The sequence below is a fragment of the Bombus terrestris genome, chromosome 12 (genome assembly GCF_910591885.1).
Source record: "Bombus terrestris chromosome 12, iyBomTerr1.2, whole genome shotgun sequence".
In the NCBI taxonomy this organism is placed as follows: domain Eukaryota; kingdom Metazoa; phylum Arthropoda; class Insecta; order Hymenoptera; family Apidae; genus Bombus; species Bombus terrestris.
Window position 1 is genome coordinate 9,737,473 of NC_063280.1, and position 21,409 is coordinate 9,758,881.

General features: G+C 42.1%; 1 protein-coding gene across 5 annotated transcripts in view; it reads right to left on the minus strand.

Annotated features, from left to right (window-relative positions):
- Positions 1-21,409, minus strand: part of LOC100643499 — a 118,053-nt gene that overhangs the window by 92,251 nt on the left and 4,393 nt on the right. The gene's annotated exons all lie outside the window — the stretch shown is intronic.

The window sequence follows — 21,409 nt, forward strand, 5'->3', positions numbered from 1 at the left end:
TTACAACAAGCAGCTGTACTATTTGTTCCGCGATACGAAGGCCAATGTTTATCCTACAAGAGCTAGAAACTGTACAAACAAAGCCTTATCTGATGATTTCTACGATTTACTTAAACAATCTTTACGATCCACTGAAAAAAATGTTTCCAGAGTCATAAACTTCCTATCTTTAAGTAGCCCGCGCGAGTAAAACGTACAGCTCGCTTCGTCGCTCGGTTCAACGAGGATACAACAAGCGGAGAACTAATAAATCAGCTCGTCATTCTACGAAAGACACGCTCTCGTAATTAACCCGTTCAATGCCACGTGACTCAATCACGATTACATCAATTACCGAACGCTGAACTCAAGAAGACAACTTTCTCGTTTCAACACCGAAGGCAAACCAACTAAAAAGGCATCCGTATAATCGATCCGATACTATTCTCGACTAATTGCCTACAATTAAATAATCCGATATAACTTGCAGCGAACTATCAATTTCAAAGAAACGCGTTTCATCGGACAAAGTACGGTGGTTGTTCGCGATCGCTCCAGAAGGATGACAAATCGAGCGAACAGCGGAGCCAGAACGAAAAAAGGGAACGAACGAGCGTAACGACGAAATCCGGTTGACGATAACAATAAATAACCGAGGAAACGGCTAGTACGGATAACTGCATTCTTCCGTAATTCTAAACGCGGCCGGCTTAATTACACAGCTCGCCAGGAACGTCGTCGCGCTGCCATTATCGTCTGCCTGCCGCTGGCGATCCCATAAAAATTCGCTAAGATCTACTTTCTCTTTATATGGACAATTCAACGTGAACTCGCCCGACCTCAAACGACCGACTTCAACGACCGCGAATGTCGTTCATCCGACCGGAGCCTCCACGTGGTTACACAAGGTGTCAGTCGAACGCACCAAGCGTACCACGCAGCCTACCGTCCCCTCGACGTTGCATCTTCGTCACACCTGGTCTCACCCTTCCGTAGCTCGCTAAAGAATGCATAGAAAAATGTGCAGTTTAATGGTGGAAAACGTACAAATATTTGTAGTGTTCTTTTTTACAGTGCCACTTTTTTAAGTTTGTAGTATCTATCGTAAAAAGAAGAATAGAAGAGTACTAAAATATTATTCGATACAGGAGCCTCGATAAGATTTGACATAGTAAGACAGGCGTTTTAGAAATTTCACAATTAATATAAGAATTATCAAAAATTTGAATCAGCTATAGGGACGAAATCTCTTCTGTTTCCTCTGACAGCGAGCTTTCATCCTACATTTTACGACGATTTTTAAAACTGACGATCTAATAATTAAAAATATTATCGGAATCGTACTAAAGCCGCGTGTTTTGCGGCGGTCACCTTCAAAGGCATACTCAGGAAGTCGAGCAGCTATCGGTCATCTCGAAATCATCGCCATAAATAATATTTCAAAGGGAACTGGACTTTGACGAGCTCGTATACCACCCGAAGCAACTCGCAGTCATCGGATCGATCTTCGTTAGTGTGTTATAGCAACGCCGATAGATACCGGCTTATCAGCAAAAGATACGTATTGGTAAACACGATATACTCCAGCGGCGGTATACTAACATTTCTACCTGTATTATTCTACGAGAAAAATCAATCGACCACCGGATAAGAAGTTAAAATCTATATCGATGCGAACATACATCCTGCAGCGATTCGACCAACGAACTACTCTTCTTCCGTCTCTTTATCCATATTCTTCATCGTACGAAAAGAATAAATCGATCATGGCAGACGAAGAACGTCCTCGTCTGGCTGCATAGCAGCGAATTACCTGAAGCGAAGCGTCCCTGACGACGAGCAACAAACCGGAGCGGTGCCACGATAAACGGATAGAGGACTCGCGCCATGGCTCGTAGGAAGTCGCTGGCCGCTATTTGCCTCTAGAAATCGATACATCCGCGACGTAACGAGCCGATCCTCCGTGACGATTGCGCGAAACTCGTCGTATCCTGGAGTCCCGAGAAACACGATACAGATAGGTTGGAGCGTGTCTCTTTGGTATCGTTGGTATTCCGGAACGAACACGAGCGTTGCCGGACAGCCGCGAGTAGCAAGAGAGTAAATACGAGTAGTTGGGAATCGCGAGGCAAGTTACGAGGCGAGTTACGACTCGAGTTTCGAGTAGAGTTTCGAGCGGTAAAGCCGCGTCGCACCGGCTATCGAGGATTCCAGGAAAACGTATTAACCGACGCGGAACGCACAGCCTGATAATCGCTGCTACGGAAATCGTTCGTTTCCATAGGGCTGTGGAAAACAGGAAACAGAGGGGTACCTGAACAGTTTTACGACCGTTCTACCTGAAATCGGCATTGCATCGACCGCGGTTGGATTTTTATTTTAAGACCACGTCGTGACTAGCCACGAACCACCATTTTCGTTTCGTCTCTGTCTTTCTTTATGTTCCGCTATACTCTGTTTCTGTTGTTCTCGATGTTTCTTATTCCGTTTCTGTTAGACTATAGGTTATTTTCTGTCTGATCACCTCGTCGCAGGCACGCGAAAATCGCGGTTCGTGGCGTACGCAACGTGTCAAGCGTCCCGAACCTCTCGATCACAACACTATCTAGTCTCTTTGTACGCAAATATAACAATGGAACGGCGATACGTGGAACGAGGCTAACGCGAACGAAGCAGCGGCAACGCTGCCTCGAGGACGAGCAGACGTAATCCTTTCTCACACTCACAGGACAATCGCGTACATAAGACGCTCTGTATCACGTATATTACGTATATTCTAGTAAAACCTACAAAAGCTAAACTAGCTAAAGAAACTGCAAGAACGAAAACGTTGTCGAAGATACGTTACCGAAATGTATATCCACTCCAGCGTCGGTTAAACGACGGTCAGACCAGGGCACACGTGACTCGTAGACGGTCGATCCGGAGAACTGGTCGAGAGAACTGGTCTCGAAGAAGGATCGTGCGATCGATGCACGTCTAAAGGACGGAAAGAGAACAGGAACCGTGCTTTGAAGAATACACGAGGAAACCACCAACCGGCATCGCGAGGCCGCACTACCAGAGCCGTGCTCTGCGTACACTGCAACTGCTTCTTCCTCTTCGACTTGCCGCTGCTCGCCGGCACATTTCGCGTGGCCGCGCGCGCTCTCTGCTTACTCGCGTGTCACCACGCACCGGTCGGACGGCTGCGCGAACGGTGCGTCCCTCTTCTTCGCCCGTGGCACGCTGGACGGACCACGTTCTTCGGCACCGCGAGCACGACGCACCATTCGGACCCGAACCCTCGATACACAACGACGCTCGCGAAGGTTCGGTATATTCCTTTCTTCTCTTGTTGCGCAGTTTTGTTTCTAAGTCGGTCTGTATTTCGCGGCCGCGAGGAAACCGCGTCGGATGAAACGGACAACTACGATGGAGAGATAGGGAAACAGGGAGAACTCAGGTAGGTAGATAGGTGGGTAGGTAGGTGGCAAGAGGAAGAGGCGTCGGTGTACAGGATTTAAGATAGAAGAAGAGCGAGAGAGACTGAACGAGGGAGGTGGAAAAAAGAAAGAGCGCGGCAGAGGGGAAAGAAAGGTAGGGGGAATGAATAAAGAAACGGTTGGAACGGCTATGGACCAACCGGCCGCAGGATGGCACGAGCGTGCCAGAAGGGAAGAAAAGATCGAGAAGAAGAGAAGTCGCCCGGCTGACCCACAGTTCTACACCGGGTGTGCGTGAATGATATCGAGGGCTTGGGACGTGCCAGACGAGGACAAGGAACGGAGACGAGATACGTGACACACGCGCACGCAAGACGTACAGGGAGAGAAAAAGAGAGGCGACACCTCTCTTCTCTCCTCGGTGAAGAGGTCGACTGGAGATCGAGAAGAAAACGAACGATCCAGGCGAACCAACAACGGAGTGAGAAAAAAAGAAGGCTAAAAGAGAGAAGAGAAGGAGGAACGGGAATCTTGGAACAAGGTGCGCGCCACTGCGTCCGTCTACCGACGGCGACCGTGGAACGGCGAACTCTGTCGGTTCGTGCAGCCGGCGGCCAGCTGGTGCGCTCCAACACGCTACGAAGCCTGTCGTTCCCGGCCGAGCGCTCGCCTTCGGCAAACATCGGCTCCAAACAAAACTACAAACTTTGTCCGACGCCCCTTGCGCCGCGAGTCCCCTCGGAACACCGTAGATACGCCGCGCCTGTTGCCGCGCTTGATCCCGCGTGCACAACATCACGCACCGGACCGCCAGGGCCCAGCGTTTCCCTTGATCCAGCACTGTTCTCTCGTCTTCGTAACGTACAGTTCGCATGTAACGTACCGGAGGAGGATGATACGCGGATTCTCTTTCTTAAGAGGTTGATGCTTGACTTTGTAGCACGTAGGATGTACGCCCTATAGCTTATTCGATGTCGTTTAATCGTTCCATACATCGAGAAGTTTGGCGGTAATTGGAGGCTCAACCTTTGCCACTTTCTGGAACGATCCATGCGATTTCCGGATCAGACGAATGGAAAGTTTCGCTGTCCCGAATCTTTGTATTTAAAGCTTCCAAATTAAGACACACGATTCGATAGTGGGCGAATTTTTTGTCTCTTCGTATCAGATCATCGATTGGTTCGGCGAAGATATTTTTCACAAGGACGCTGTATTAAAAATTCGTTGTTCTTCCGATCCTAAAGCGTCAGGTTAGCAACACGGCTAAAAACACGGTTACGTAAGCTTTTCTAAAAATCTCAGCCGATGATAGATTCGATTATTTTCGATTCGTTTAATACACACGGATTGAAAATAGCAGGCGATAACGAGGTTAACGCGACGAGCAAATAAAGTGGTTACTCTCGAAACCTTGATTGCCAACGTTGAAAAGTATTATAGAACGAGATGGACGACGCGTGCGGTATCTTTGCAAAGCGAGGATATACGATCGAAAGTCAGACCGATAGAGAACGGCCGTTGGTTTCTTCTTTTTCTTCCTCTTTTTCGATCGTTTAATGACGTGATATCATGACTGTTATATCACGAACACCCTGCCGTAATAAGGTGTACGTTTCTACAGGCTGCTTGCAATTACGTTCGAGTTATTCGTGTTAACGCGTGCTCGCTGTGGTGAAATTATTTAAATGCTTGTACCTGTTTGTTACCAGTTTACAATGTAGCGTTATTACAGCGTTATTTCTGGCTGCTACCTTCCAATGTCATACGTCTAGCGTGTCTCGATTATTCGACCAAAGAAATACTACTTATAGGTTTCGTTCGATCGGATCGGAGCAGTGAGTTGCAATTTGTCTAGCTCGTAGATTAATCTGAAGGGAACATTAAAGGAAAAGCTTGTGCATGTGATAAGATAAAGATAATCTAGTTAATTCTATATAACAACATGGCCATAGAATATTTAAAATTCTACTCTTATCATTTATCATTATCCATTAAACTAGCATCAAACGATTTACTTTATTACCTATCGTGATTATAAATTCTCAGATGTTAGACCGTTGAAATTGGTCAACCATGCTCTTATCGCAATGTATTAATATGAATCATACTAAATAAACATCGATAGTACTGACACGTGTTTACTTGAAACTAGATTCTTATTCGGGTTTCTGTGTCAAATAATGCGCACATTTAACTTGCATTTAAACAAATACAATAGCGAAGTTTCTCTCCAAGTTTCCTCGGATTTGTCGATAGGAGGACCTCCCTCAACGCGTAGTCCCCAAGCCTCTCTTTTTTTAGATCATCGTACCCGCAACGTGGCACACGAACAAAGAGACCAATAGAATATTCCGTTTCTATTTCATGAATATTAAAACACTTTCCAATTAAATCGAATCGTCTGTTGATTCACCGGTGAACCATCGCAACATCGGGTAGCTGGCTCGATTAGCAAACAATGCGTTACAGTTACCATTCTCGTCCGGCTTGTTGTAGAAACGTTGTTACGGCTCCACTTTCAGGACTAATCAGTCCACCGATTATCCCTGCGAATCGTGTTATTCCGATTCCTTTGGCGAAAGGTTTCGCGAAAACGAATTCGTCCCAAGCTACTCGATTTTATACGATGAAGCATTAATCACGTGGCGATAATCTATTTGTCGGGCAAAAGAAGGTACGGCAACGAAGAACTGTCCGATACCGCCGAAAGGAAACCATGGTAAGATCATAAGAATCGAGTGACAAATTGACTGGCTGTGCACGTACGTTCAATAGAGGGAACGTCGGCTGACTTTTGACATTTCACTCGTTAACAACCGCGTGGCTTCCGCGGCATCGCCGGCGATCAATCACTTTGCGGGAGACGCGAAACTTTCGCGGAAAATATTTTTCGCAGATTTTTACTTTTCTTCGTCTTGCGGCAGAGAATTATATCGATTATCCGTGGAACGTAGACGAGTTTCAAAGACGAAGTTTCGAAAACGAAATTACAAATGAAATTATTCCATATTTTTTATAGAAGACACATATCTCGTTTTTGTTTTCTTTTATAGAGGAGCAACGAGTTATCAACCAATTGCACGTCAAAACTCATCTCTGCGATAGGTTGCAAAACCGTACCGAAAGAACATTACGATGATACTAGAATAATAAAAGAAATCAATATAAGAAGAGCTCGAAGGCACAATCAACGACTGGCGGAAATGAAACCTAAAGACTATTACGCATGACTAAATTGAAAAATAGTTTCATAAATAAATCGAACACCGTGCATATTCTGGTCTCGATATATTATCCAACGATGATTTTTTGACGAAAGAAAATTTTTCAGCGAAACGTTCGAGTCAGTGAAGAGTAGGCACGCTGAAAACACTCACGGCGGATACTAATTAAGGAAGTAGACACGCTATGTTGAATGTAGCACGTCTGCGACGATAAAAGGATAGCGGTGCATAAACGCCTCGGCTAATTACTCAAAAAAGATCCATTGTTATAGATTTGATTAGCCGCGCGTTTCTGTAAAACTGTAATACCACGTTGTTCGCTCGAGTAATCCAATTACCGATGCTCACGCCACTCCAGCAACTCATTCCGATTGATTTTTAATACGCGATAAGGATGTTCATAAATCAGGACCGAGACCGCCGATAGAATTAATGGAGGTCGTTTAGAAAAATAAAAAAGATCGTAACCAAAATTTCTCGTATGAAATTCAGATCTTTTTCTATTTGCATTTTCGGCCTTTTGTTTATCGTAACAGCGCACCATTGTTACTTTTTGTGTGGGCTTTTACATGGACCCTCGACAAATTTCGTATGCACTCGAAAATGCGTGAAACACCTTTTGCATTATGCATGCACCTTTGTCTTGGTTAAATATTTTGAGCCGGAACGTGCATACGATTTTTAGTATTTTGTACGTAACAGAAGGTATTATGGTAAAAGCGGATAAAAATAACGTTGTAATAATGCAAATGGGGCGCTATCAAATCGTAAATTTATTGACGTCTTACTCGAGTATAAATTATTCAAACGATAATCTAATTGATCTTTCGAGGGACGTTGTATCGAATTTAACGGACAACCACGAACTTCAGTTCGCGTCCAACTAAATTAATTCTAAACTAATTTTCACTGCTGCATATGTACTGTTTTTCTTAACACCTTAATCCGTAATGCTTCTCTGCAGAATACCTTTTTTACCTTATACGAATTTTTGTCATTTCAGGCGTTTCTTCTTTTTATCACGTTCTGTTTTGTATGTAATTAGTATCGTTAGCAAAAAAAAAAAAAAAAAAAAAAAAAATAGGAAGCTATGAAAAAACACTTTTTTAGAATTCGCAGAAAATTCCACGCTTACGTAAACTATTAAATTTGCTTGCTCGAGTCTTCCAAAATGAAAAAAGGAAAAAAAAATAGGGAAGAAAAAAGGGAAGAACGAGCAAATAAACGTTTTAAAAGATATCAATGACGAGAATCGATATTTTATGGCTCGCCTTTGAGCAGATAACCAGGAAGCAGGAATAGCCAGCTTGCAGCGTGGAAGTGTTATCTTCGAACGAATCCCAAGTTTTTCGCAAAGGAGACCACTTGTTTCCAGACAAAAGCTGGCTTCGTGTGAACGTTCGGCACAATGCAATCGACTGACTGTCGTAAGTCGGAACAGAATCCCGTAACGCAGAGGAGCGCAGCGAGTCGATGCGAGGTGACTTGGCGCAAAAGCACCTCGTGAACGAACGTGGGAAGTAGCACCCGGAAATGATTAGGGAACAATAATCTGACGTAGCGAATATGACGAAACGACCGTAATTTCGATGATAAAACGCATCGGCTGAAACATATTGCGCTCCATATTAACGCATCAGAGACAAATACCACGAGAATACTGATAATGGAGCCTGCAACAAATTACCCGCGCTAATGAGCGTTCCTTAAGAAGAGTTAAAGAGAAAAAGTTATGGCTTTTCATCGTGGAAACCGCATTAACCCTGGCAAGTAATATAACAGTCGCATGAAACTCGCGAAAGAAACTGTGTCAACATTTATTTTCTAAGAAACGAAAAGCGAACAAGATTAATATTCTTCGCCATGTCTGCTGAATAAATTTGCGAAATAGTAATATTCAACTAGGAACGTTTAGTCGCGTTGCTCGATACAAGTTCCTAATGAGAACACTACGAATTTTCCAAACGACCTAATATGATTATTACAATTTTCGAGAAGTAAAGGGAAAAAGGAAGGATCAGAGTCTGTCGCACATCGATTCGTTCCATTGAGCTATTAGCGAGCTACGTAACTCGCTCTAATCTCGGTCACGTGTACTCGCTATTTCCAGAACGAAACGCTCGCAGAACCAACAAGCTTCCCTTACCAGGCCGTGTAAGCAGTGATAACGATAAACAAACTCTCTTTGGTTACTCGCTTCGCCAACAGAAAGAAAAGAATACGCGTACCGCGTTTCATCGCCGTGTCCGCGGCAGAAAGCACCGCGAATTTAACGAGAGCAGAGGAACGAAATCAATTGCGATCAATCTGACGTGCCAGGTGTGAAATTGCGAGAGCTCGGCTTCGGGAACGGTGGCATTCTGACGTGGCTGGAACAGGAGCAAAACGAGAATGATACGGGAACAAGTTGTGTATTCAATACGCGGTCTTGTACACACCGTTCCATGAGATGCCGCGTGTTGTCGTTAAGCTGGGTTGCGGTGATAAATCAAGCCGCGATAGCAGGCCAGAAACCAACGATAGTCAAATAGTTAACGTGTTAACATAATCTGTGCATATACGTACCAGGCTAGGAAAAGTGTAACGAGAAAGCAGTCCGTTTACCTTAATCGTGGAACGAAATTGATGCTACGGAACGGGCAATTAATTATCGAAGGCTGGTTGGTCCGCATCGTTCGAGATAATTACGTCTACTAATAATTCGCTGTCGATGATAATTTCGTAAGACAAAGTCGTGAGCAACAGACGTTAATAGAAGCTGATTGCTCGCTGGAATAATTACGGAACGTAATTGGATAGAGTTCGAGAATAAAATCATGCGATTTTCTTGATAATCGACTGGTAATCCGTTGGCAATGGCATTACGTGATTTACCGGCTGCTAGCGTGTAACTTATTACGTATCGCCGCAACGCTCGACCAGGGAAGCTTTCCTTGTACGTAAGCTTTACCACGAGTAATTACCCGCACAACTTATAAGAAAGGTGCGTGGTGTTTTCGATGCAAAATTTATACGTACATTACGAACACGCCTATCGTTTGTAACGTGGTTAAGGAAAGTGACAAAGTCATTTTCATTATGGCGGGGCAACGTTGAATTCCAGCTCTGCTCTGTGATTTATAACGACAATCCCGGAGTATGATATCGGTGAGAGGGGCAGGCTTGGTCCAGGGACGCCGATTAAGCTTTAACGTCAAAATACATGCAAATAGACGCGACATAAATACACATAAACGCGTATTAAGATGTCGTTTTATTGGACAAACAATTTTTTATCGCGCGGATGACAGTGCAAAGACAAGAATAAAGTGTTAGAATTTCCAGTCGAATAATTACAAGAGGTACTATAAATGTCCAAGCGTACCGAACGAACGACCGTCCACGCGTCTTACCGGTCATTTAGAAACTTTAGAAGACGTCTCTTATCGCCTACAACATCCTACATAAATCACCAGGCAAACCGCGGACCTATTTAGATACAGCTAATCGCTGATCCTGAAAAATTCATGGGATACGTCTTCATACGTACACATCCGAACGATATAGGATAACGTACCTTCCTCGAATAAGCGTTTCTTTGTCAACTTTGTTTGCTACAGTCAGATATACAACTTATTCGCCACGATCAACCAGGAAACCAGAAACGATTCGTTAAGCCATACGCGTAATACTAGTGCATCCAGTCGAAAAATCGTTCTCTGTATACCTGTTATCTTCGGTCACGGAACGAACGTGGGAGAGTTATATGACGATAACGATATCCACCGTACGCTTAGGTACCCTTTACAACGTTCAATACCACAATATATAACGGGTAAATGACAACCCGTCTGGCGGCTTATCGAGCCGCGCAACGATAGTAAGCGATATTTGAAGTCGATGCTAATAGTTACTCATTTTCTATTACCTGAGAAATTCTAGGGGATTGATAAGTTTTAGTTCGTTTCGTTCGGTGAAAATACGATAACGACTTCTTTTGAAGATTCTTTTAGGAGTATTATCTTGATTGTATATCTATGCATCTCGGATGGCTTCGGAAAGAAAGAAATAGAATTCCCTTAATATCTGAATATCTGACGGATACGAATTTCAAATAATTGCATTCTCATCGCTCGTAGATTTAGAAATTGAACCGACATGCAACTAGATCCGTAACCGTAAGCACCGAGTAACAGCGACGAACATCCAATATTATAATGAGATTTCACTGGTTGTTCTAACTAGATCAGTGTGCCGATTATTTTTACGATCCAAACAACCGACAATTTACGACAGACGACTACGCAATGACTATTAGAATCTCAGTCGAAAGCACTTGCGATTAAAGGAACATTTTACTGCATTAATGTTAACAAAAACCGACTAATGCCTAAAATTATAAAACCATCGGATCGTTAAATTAGACACTCGAAGAAGTCACTTTAACTTTATTATATTACGTTAATATTACCATATCATCTATTAATTCGTATTCTTTTTCACGAAAAAAACATAATACGCTTCCTTCTAATAAGAAACTCATCGGGGGGAAAAAAGGACAAAAGGGAACTGAAGTCCTACGTGTTAATTCAAAGTTTACTAGCCAAAGTTGCTCTTCGGTGTTTCCCCCGTCGTAAAAAAAATGCTCTAATTAAATAAGACAGTTATAATCAGAAGAGGAGGTGAGAAGCAAGGTATATCCGGCCATGGGCGCGTTTAAAACGTAATTACTGACATTACAGGTACGCTGCTGTAATAGCGCCTCTTTTTTCACCTTCCGCTTCTACTATTTTATATTTCTATCAGAAAAAGCACACATATACGCGTAATAAACGACCAATTATATTTGGGGGGCGTTACGTAGCAATGAAAAAGAAAGGTCGATTAAAACGGCACCTTTCGATTTTACTTCTAAGTTAGTACATATTTGCTCGCTTCGATACTTCCTCGTGAAAATCGAGTTTCAATTTTTTGCTGACGAAAAGAGCTACATAGATTCGTAGAAAAATTAAAATAGAGAAAAGCTCGTTTACGTAAAATCGCACCGCGTCCGATTATAGTAATCTCGGTCCTTTCCCTCGCGCTTCCTGTAGTCGCCAGAAAATACCTTTCTCTTCCGCGAGCCTCGAAAAACAACAAAATCAGTCGCAGGAGCCACGTGTCGTGGCGAGATCTTCCTCTTATGACGATAGTTTCAAACGATTCTTCTAATTCCATCGACCTTCGGCTTATACCATCAACTACCGGTTCGAGCAAGTACAAGAAGAAGAAATAAAAGCATAAGACGAAGACGAAGCTGAAGACGAAGACGAAGACGAAGACGAAGAAGAAGGCGAAGAAGAAGAAGAAGAAAAAGGAGCAGGGGAAGAAGGCGTTGTTTAACGCTTTCTCGTCTAGAACTTTTATGTGTGTTCGACACTGTCGGTCATTTGACTACGAAGTTGTAACGTTTAGGTACAAAACGGTGACTAGGAAACAAGGAAACGCGGAAGAGGCGTTTGAAATGGCCGTTCTAGGAACTCGCGAAGGGATACGTTGAACGATAACCAGTCGACACGGTCGGTTCGATCGAAAAACGATCTCTATGGTAAATCAGGATGATTGATCGAACGTATACCAGACTTCCATGTAAACCGTGCATAATGATGTTCGCATAGGAAACTCGGCGTGTAGTCCTTTGCTGTCTAGTCACTTTCACGCGAGCCACGGATGCGACCTAACTAAAGCTCTCGGGGATTCTCCACTCCCCCATTTCTTTCTCTTTTACTTGCTCGACCGGCGAACACGTTCTGAAAAATTCCTGTCTGTGTGGTTCGTGTGTGGTAGGTAGCTGTGCGGGTGGTGTAGTCGAGCGTCCTTTCGGCGGTGCTTTGTTTCGTCCGGACCGAGGTCGACCAAGACCAGACCCACTTTATTTGTTCGTCGAATCGAAGGACGAAGCATCGGGTTTCTTTAGAACTGCGTTCCACTCGATTGAAAAGAAATTGGAATTTCTTGAATATTTTATACAGCGATTTTCAGTTGTTTCGTAATGAATGAAAGTTATAAACAAATATTTCGAGTAGATTTCGAAAGAAGACATTCAATTTTTATTTTTCTATAATGCATTTTATCACTGTCATTATGTTAACGTAGAATTTTTAAAACAGTTGTTATTTAATTGTAAATCAAATAAACGGTTGAAAATAAAAAGCTTCTTTACATCCACGCTCCATTTGATCGTTAAATTTCACTCTTCCCATCTTATTGATAAAGTTCTCCGACGTGAACATGTTCATTCGCGAAAAGATATTTCCTTCTTCGAGACAGGAAAGCAATTAGCAAGCGAACGTGTATCTATCATTTTATTTCCTTTTTCTCTTCATTTCAATAGAACCGCGATTAACAGTAACTTTATTGACGTAATAAAAAATGTATCGAACGATAAACGTTACTCGACATCTGCCAATAAATTTTATCATCCAATTTACATTCCTTTATCTCGATTTAGTAAAAGATGAAGAAAGCTATCTAACGAACAATTATTGTCTGTACTTCCATTTTCCAGTCGTGCTTCGAACGAACACAGTGAAAGGTACAATATTCCGGTAGACGCGTTTTTCGTTCGATTTCCTACGATTCCAGCTGTGCTCGATTACGCTCGGGAAACAATGTACGAACGGCGTGCTCCTGCGAAATTAATTTCTACGGTACAATTAACGCGTCTCTGTCGTTGGTTAATTAAGGTGCACTAAGGAAACGAGACCGCGAAAACATTCTCACGCGATGAACAATCTCTCGGAACGTATATAATATTTAAACGAGAAGTCACGAAAACGAACAAATGTTTTCTAAACGTTCCAACGAGTTGTGTTTAGCCAGGATTTCTAACCAACGTTAACGTTTAAAGAATGACAACTAGTTTCATCGGAAAAACGATGATCATCAGCGTGATTAAAGCACCATATCAAGTAGAAAGCGTTCCCTGTCGGTCCGCATCCCACATTTCATTTTTCACAGAGGTTCCTATTCTTTCAGTGGCGACGTAACTCTCTATGACCTACTGTAACATTCAAATAACATTTCACGGTGTGCCGTTGCGAGCACAGAACATCGTGGTTCCGTACGTCGAGTATCTTTTTTTTTTTTTTTCGAACGGGATGCATACAATCGAGACGAGGAAATTTACGACACCGTGTACCATTCGTCGACGACGTTGGTTTCGTTCCTTTTCGATCCTTTTCGATGATCTCTTCTTCCCTATTGTCACCCACGTAGAGAAACCATTCGCCATCCCAGCTACCTGTTTCTCTCTCTCCATCTCTCTCTTTCTCTCCCTGATTCTTCTGTTAGAATTTCTTCGTAACAGGCTCAGGGAAGCGCTTATACTCTCGCAAGCAGAGTTAACGCTGGCATTATAATAATGCGCTGGTACAGGAAGCCGGCACAGTGTCTCTGAACCAACAGCCGGTACACTGTTCGCAGCACGGTTTATTATAGCCTCAAATTGTTTCAATTGGTCTTACATGCGGGACTGGCTCTTCAACAAATTCCTCTCCGCGGCCATTGTTCCCCTCATGAGTCACTCTTATCTCTCAACTGCCTCCGTCTAAGTTACCTGATTGAACTTTCACTCGATCATAAGACAGACACCGTTGATAAATTCGCGGGTGATGTCCTCGTATCGAGGAACCCTCTGTCACACGAATCGACGTATTGTCTAGATCGAGAACGATTCACGTGGTGATAAACGGCGACGATGCGACGGGGAGATTCATCGAGTCATGTTCGAGGGAAACGCGTCTCTTACGATTCTTACGGTTCTTACGGTTCTGCTCTACCATACACAGGGATATACAGGCTTTCTTCCAGCTGGGATTCTAGATGGTCGCGCGTTCAGATCTGAATCGTGGATTGTCACGGCGTGATAAGCGAAAAATTGACGAAGCCACGAACGTAATTTTACGGTACGTTTCCGTGTCGCAAGCACCGTGTTGGGAGATCGGAGGACGTCGTTCGACTCGAATCACGCGATTGCGTCGATTTACGTCGAACGATGGTACATCTTACTAAATGTATGTTTAGCAGGCAAAAAAGGATTATTGAAACGTCGAAGAAATATCGACTCTTCGAACGCTCGCTTAAGTACGGTAACGCTTACTTAAGTAGCTATTAAAAAATCGTAAGGCGAGAGGTTAAATCGTCGATGTCTATCCAATCGAGAATCAGCATCGAAGAAACTTTCATCAAATTTACGTTCGAACGAGATATCAAAGTAATATACATATCGAGGAGTATATTTGGACGAGTACGAAATAGAGTAGAAGGCGCGTGAAGACCCTCGAACAGTCCTTACGCAATCACCAGACGAGACCGGTCGTCAATCGAGACGAGCCCTAAAACTGCAGTCCCATAGCCAAACATCACCAGCCTATTAAGTGCATTTGTACGACTGTCAGTTACTAAAGCTAGCGAAATGGAAGGGGAGGAGCAAGGTTCGTGGACCCAATTGAAGATCCTCCGACCCATTGGAAGACCCCACGATCTTGCATCGTGCCACCTTACAAAACGTCGATTCTAATCGCCTACACACGAGTCACGCCCGAATATGTCTAACAATAAATTCCATTGTCGGCAAACGTTGCCTAACCGAGCATCGCCTATACGCTATGTTTGCGTAAACATTAACCTGCGCATCGGCTGCCGATTATGGCAATGATCGAACGAGAGACCGGCCATAATTTAAACAAGAGAGAAACATCCCCTGATCGTTCACGGTGAGCTCGTCCAAACACGTGGGCGTTGCAGTTGCATCGATAGGACAACAAGAACATTACAAGAAGACCTATGTACGTAAACGTGCGGTCAGCTACGGTGAGCATTATACTTCATTAGATACCAGTTTCGTCACGCTTTCACTCGAACTTGTCCAACAATGAGACGCTGAATTCAAAATGCATTTCGCCTGGATGGCGAGAGACATACGAATATACGGCAGGGGGAAAGTTGCAGTCGTGACTCGGTGACTTTCCACGATCTACATTGTCATTCGCTGGTCCAACGTGATAGGGACCGGTGATTCCTGGTGACCCTCTTGATTAGCAAAAGCAACAATTCTTGTCGTGCTTCGGTCTGGACATCGAGTTCGAGCCACTCGAACATGTTACCTCGAGAAAGAGAGAGAGACAGAGAGAGAGGGAGAAGGAGGGAATTGAAAATCTTTAAAGGTCGATCGCACTTGGAACTTTTCCTCGCCTCGTTGCAACACAATAGTCGATCGAACAATGGCATCGAGCACGCGACCGTTGTTTCTGCATCGAACGAAGACGGCGAGAAAAGATCGTTGGAAGTAGCTCCCGACTACCGTTATTATCGATACTCGTCGATTATTTTAATGCCAGCGTTATGTAACGTGCCCGTGATTCCTGCCAGCTTCACGTGTTTGCAGACAATGCCATACCGTGACGAATCCAATTAAACTCTGACCCCGGTTGTCTAGCTCGATCGAACGAATGACAAACTTCCCGCGAACGTGAGTAACCCGTTCGATTCGTCGAACCGCGGATGATCGAGCGTTTGAAAACGTTTCAGATCGTTTGATACCGTTTAACATCGTTTGACGGAAGGATCCAAGGATCTGCGATCACGACTCGTCAATCTGCACGGTGATTCTAACCGACGTAGTAACAGGATTACGGAACGAACAAATTTCCTGAAACATCTCTACGCTTCATCGATGTTCGCTTTCCGTTTCATCCTCGTTACGCGCTACTGTAAGAAAGTTGTATCAAACGGTGACATCCGTCGACTAAGAGGTCAGTCGGTACGGTGGACAGGCTGACGCGCGACTTACGTGGCTGTTAACCAGTAATATTAATGACGCACGCTTCTCCACAACTTGGACGATACGTAGTCCAACGATGTTTCACAACTTCCAGGCTAATTAGAACAGATATCGCACTTTGTCATGGTCGGATCTCGTTTCGAATTAACGAGTACCGTTGTAAATGTTACTTGTTCCGCTAATATCGTAATAATAAAGTAAATCAGAGCGAATACTTTCTTATTCTCAGCTAGTAGTACACTTTCAAGCGTGATGACCAATAAAGGATCGTAGAATTAACTAAATTGTATTCGTTGTCTAACTTCATCTGCTTGTCTCGTATCTAGGTCGTGAGAAACTTATCTAACCGTAGCGTTTCTAAAAAAAGCTTTGTATATATTGGATCATCGTGTATATTGTATATAAATAAACGGAATTTATGGGAAAAGGCTCAGTCTCGCCACAAACGTTACGAGAATCAACGTATTTTTGCCTGGTTTCTTACAGGCGTCTTGGCTAATTAAAAGCAGAAGAAACGCTTATCCCGCGTTATAAGTCCCCATCATGAATTTCACTGGATAAGATACGACGAAAAATTTGCGCGATAATGTTTATGAAAACACTGATCGTCGATTAGATTTTGCAATGCAAACGCGTCTATTTATTAAGGTACGTGGATGATTCCACGGAGAAACCGCTACGTGGCACGAAAATCATAGCAGTTACATTTCTGAACGAGCGTAACCTAAATCAAAAAGTCCGTACTCTCATGTTCCATCAGAGAAATCGCGCGAAGGAAAAAAGATTCCGTGTGTTCCTTTTAAATACAGCAGTGAAAGCAAAACAGTCATAGACAAATGGAATTTATTGTTAGAGGCAGATTTTAATAACCGCTTTAACATAACGGTGCTACCATGAACATGATGAGAGATTGAAAATAAAATGAGAAGATGAAACGAGGAAAATATAATGAGATTTAGAGCAATATAAACTTTCTATCGGTAACATTCTTTTATACTCAATTTGCGAGTTTTGTAGTGCCTATACTCTTCTGATTCGTACGAAGAATGATAAGTCACATTTCTAGTATTTTATGGAAGAGCAAAGTCATAGAATCAACAAAAATGGTATTCTTCTATTTTTCTTCGTCGTTTTCATATATAAAAAAACCATCATCGATCGAATAGCGTTCCTTGTTAGCAAGAAACGTTGTAGCGTACTAACTTGAAACAAATCCAGTAGTTCTTCTGTACTTCCTGCGCCATTAAAAACGGCATGATATTCCACTGAAATCTCTATAAAATCCACGAACTCTCCTCGGTAGTTCAGGCTTGGAACAACATTCGGTGCGATCGCGATAAGGTGGAAGAAACATTCGATTGGCGGGACTTTGAAAGTCGATGTAGATTAGAGTCGGTGAGCAGTGAGGGAGCAGGAAGAATAAATTGAACCGCAAAGGGTTAATTAAACGCATACGTGCATGACGCGCGCGAGCTGAAACTGGTTGATATCGAGCGAGCTGGCTATGTTTCGGTGATAGTGACCCAGTAGCTCGGAGCGATGCGACGCGACATAACAATTCTGCTTCCAAAGTAGCGGTACCCATCGATGCCCGATGCTTCACCCTGCGGACACTTCACCGCTTCCCAGTAAACAATTAGACGTGACTTGCTCCAGATCCGTAGCAACTACCGTTGCTCGTCTCTCGATCATCCTTCACGATGCACAAAAATTCCCAGTGACTCGTGCCACCGGTCACCGCATTACACGTGGTCGAGAGGTTCACTTGCTCGTTGATTTATCGATCCAGAGAAAGAGAAGCTATAACGATTTCAAAAGTGGAAACTAACGAGTCGTTGATAGATGCACAAGTTGTCTTTCTCGTCTGACTATTGTGGTTTGGAATAAATGCGGGGTGGGGCAGTGTTCGACGTGTGGAAATGATCGATTGGAAAGGGTATGGAGATAGTTGAAAGCTTCAAGAACGATAAGTGTTGAGATCGATGTTCGATTCTTCGGTATGTAAAATTGCTGATATTTAAACGTTAATGAGAAATATAGCGAATCGAATGGAAGAATAATAAGAAAACGCTAGCTTCGGTTTCTCGTTGCAAAATGCTTATATTCGATCTTTTCTCCACGCATACATAGTACAATGAATCACAGTTCGATGTTACAATTCGTAGATTTTTTTATTTCATTCAAAGTTTCGTATCAATTTCAGGGTGTAAGAAATAACTGGAAGACAAGTATCGCGCGATTCTATGTCGTGGAATGAATATCGCATGGAAATTCAATCCTTCAGATTGCAGTACAAACTCAGCGAAGCATCAATGCTATCTAGGCATTCTAGTTGCATAGCAAAGTAAATAATCCGATCGACTTGCAACATGGTAATTTTTCGTCCAACGTACCCCTATTGTCAAACCGACAGCGAACAGAACGACGCTTAATCAGATTATAATTACCATCAATTCTTATGCTCTTTCTATATATACTACATCGATATACGTTACGTTATAGTGACTGGAATCGCGAAAAACCTCTGAATTTATAACGAAATAACGATGTTGAGTTGTAAATTGGGAAATATTTATTTCTTTGCAAATGTTCCTCAATACAGATTTTTGCACGTTTAAATTTCGCATAAGTGCGACCTTATTTAAAAAAAAATTTTTTTACCGAGATACTGGAACGAGAAAATATAGTAAAAATTCAGAACATCAATGAAAGCAAATATTACGTTATATTTTCTTTCGTTGAAATTCACATGGTAATCGCGTACTTGTTTATTTAAAAAATGCTGAACAATATTGCGCAGGTTTCGATAATACATCAGTGTGAAATACTTCTGATAACCAATTAATATTCTGGCAAATTAAATTGAGAGAAACGCAAACTTGAAGAAACATATTTCTCAAAGGTAACTCGGCGTAAACGTAAAAGATTAAATACACGGCGTACCCATTGATTTAACGAACTGACGAGCGTATCGTTTCGAGGGAATCGTAGAATGAAGAAATAACGATTTACGATACGTAATTTCAACGGGTACAATAATAACGACACTTTCACGTCGTTTAGGCAAGTTACACGCAAACGAACGTGTAACTTGAAGTTCAATAAAACAAGAATCCTCATTGCGCGTTGCATAAACCTTTCAGCGACGCGTGTAAATAATAATGTAATATTGGTTCTTCCAACCGATACACGCTGTAATTTATGCCAGGCGCGAAAAGGTTAAAAGATCACAGGAGATTTCATTTTGCGCGAGGTCAGCGATCGATTCCGCGGAATCGGAAGAAAGTAAAAGCATTTCTTGTCCTTCCACGTGCGAACGAAGAGTAAATAGTATTACAATTTAATAACTAAAAATTTTGAGGATTTTTAATAATAAAGATGTAGTTTTTTAAACAGATGAAGAAAGAAAAATCAAACTTTGTATTCCTTCAATTAGTAAGAAAAGAGTTCTGTTCAAAATATGTATATTCGGATAACAAACCATACAGTTGTTAAAGAAACGGAAGTTTGTCTATTGGATTCTAATTATAAAGGAAGTGGAGTTAAAGCGACATAATAATTATAATCTGAATAAGCCTATGAAAATTTATGCGAACATTATTCAACGGTGTATGTAGGTGCGGAATAACATTAGCAATCGTGCGAACGGATATAGACAATGAATGAAATCGTATGATTAATTACCGGATAATCATTACAATTTGCTGTAAAATTTACATTTGCAAACTTTCTACAACACACAATTCGACAATTAAAAGAAACATATTATTAAACGTATCTACTAAATTTCAATATAATTATTCAAATAAGCTACCGCCATCTTAACCCACTTTAATTTTTAAACCTATTAAAAATTCGGTCGCTTCTATCGATTTCTACAGACTATAGATCCCTCCATGATGAAATTAAATACATACATTCGTTAAATACTTCAACATCCATCAACATGATAGATATGCTAAAATACACTATATGTAGACTTCTACTCATCTTTCAGTCGCTAATATCAACTCGGTATCGATCTTCAATTTTACACGATCCACGAGCATCAATGAGCATTCGTAACATATGTCCCTTAGGAGACACTCGAACGAAGAAGACTAGTCGAATAACGTTTACTTCCATCGAGAGGCACAAGTACCGCCGCCATCAATCTTCATCAGCATTCTAAAATTCTATCGATCGAACAATCCGAACGATACATACATAACGTAAAATAAATTATGCGTTCCCCTTACGTCAGATCCCCCCTTAGATCGTTCCCCTTAGATCATTATCGTACTTGTGGCACGTATTTCTCTTTTCCCTTTTTCCTTCTTTTCGTACCGTCAATAGTACCTGCTCACGGCCTTAATACCGACTTTCATTTTATTTTCTCCATCGAATCGGAAAATCACGCGTATGATAGATTAATTGCTTTATCTGGAGATTCAATATCCATGTATCGCACCCGTACTACGATAGCCTCAGTGCGTTTAATGAATGACGTATATGAAAGATTCTGAGTCGCGCGATAATTCTCGAAAAAATCAGCCCCTTTGCCAAGCGCGCACTTGAACAATAAGTTTCTAGAAATTAATTAACCATGAAGGCGCGAGTACTTTCACGATGATAAATGTTCCAGCACTGATTGGTGTTTGCACTCCGAACGAATGTTCGGTGCTTTTATTTACTAACGTAACGTTTTATTTGCAATTGTAAGGCAAACTAGATACGTGGCAAACATAAATCCTTTTTCTTTTTTACTCTGATTTTATAAAATTCAATTTAGCTGTATTTAACTTTCGATCGGTACCTAGATAATTCAGAAGGATTTGAAACAAGTTGCTTAATTGCAAAGTACTTCGTTTTGATTTGTATTTTGTACGTAATAAAGATCATATTATCATTTATCGCGTAAAATATTGAATATCGATAAAAGTTGAGACTTCACGGTTTACAGAGTTAAAAATTGATCTGGATCTTTGTACCGAACGTAA